General features: G+C 47.1%; 1 non-coding gene across 1 annotated transcript; it reads right to left on the reverse strand.

The window, feature by feature from the left end:
- Positions 1–446: 446 nt before the first annotated feature.
- Trnas-gga (transfer RNA serine (anticodon GGA)) lies at positions 447–520 on the reverse strand. Its single transcript has one exon. It is a non-coding gene; the product is annotated as a tRNA-Ser (tRNA).
- Between the last annotated feature and the right edge of the window lie 278 nt (positions 521–798).

Below are 798 nucleotides of genomic sequence, written 5' to 3' on the forward strand. Positions count from 1 at the left end.
ATTGAGCATGACAAGTTGCACTATCCGAGTCAACACTGTTTCCGAAGGGGGCTTTCGACCACGGCGCAGCTTTTAGAAATTACCCATGGCTTTGCTACAACTAATAATTCTCGACTACAGATCGGTGTCGTCTTGATAGATTTTCAATCACTTCCTACACTCGTTACTCATAGAAATACTTAAATGATTTGCCGTTAATTCGAAAATTGTATCTTGGATTGTGGCTTAATTACCTTTCTAGTCACTGGGAGTATGCTAGTGTTACAAATGCAGAATACTATCATGTCAAACTGTTATCTGACATTCCGATGGGATCTGTGCTCGGACCTCCACTATTTCTTATGAAAGGTAAAAAGAATTGTCATTCGCCCGAATGTTGCACGAAGCTACAAAGGAAACCCATACGGGTTTCTCTGAAAGAACGCTTCGCAGTTGAGGAAAAGTTGGTCCTGGTCCGGGACTCGAACCCGGGACCAACGCCTTTCCGGGGCGGTCGCTCTACCAACTGAGCTAACCAGGAGGCCAGCAGACCGCAGCGCGAGGGCGAAATAGTCTACCTGCTGGAATCACAGGGACACAATATATGACAAATCAGTTCTGCGAAATCCCGCAAGGAGCAGGAAGTATCATTAAAGCGAAAAGGCGTTATCCACCTGAGTCTAGCACGAAGCTAAAAACTGATTTGCCATAGTATGCACCCTCTGGTCGGTTAATTCGCCCTCCCGCTGCGATCTGCCAGCCAGCTCAGATAGTAGAGCAACCGTCCCGAAAAGGCATTGGTCCCGGTTTCGAATCCCG

This window comes from Dermacentor silvarum, chromosome 6 (genome assembly GCF_013339745.2).
Source record: "Dermacentor silvarum isolate Dsil-2018 chromosome 6, BIME_Dsil_1.4, whole genome shotgun sequence".
Classification (NCBI taxonomy): domain Eukaryota; kingdom Metazoa; phylum Arthropoda; class Arachnida; order Ixodida; family Ixodidae; genus Dermacentor; species Dermacentor silvarum.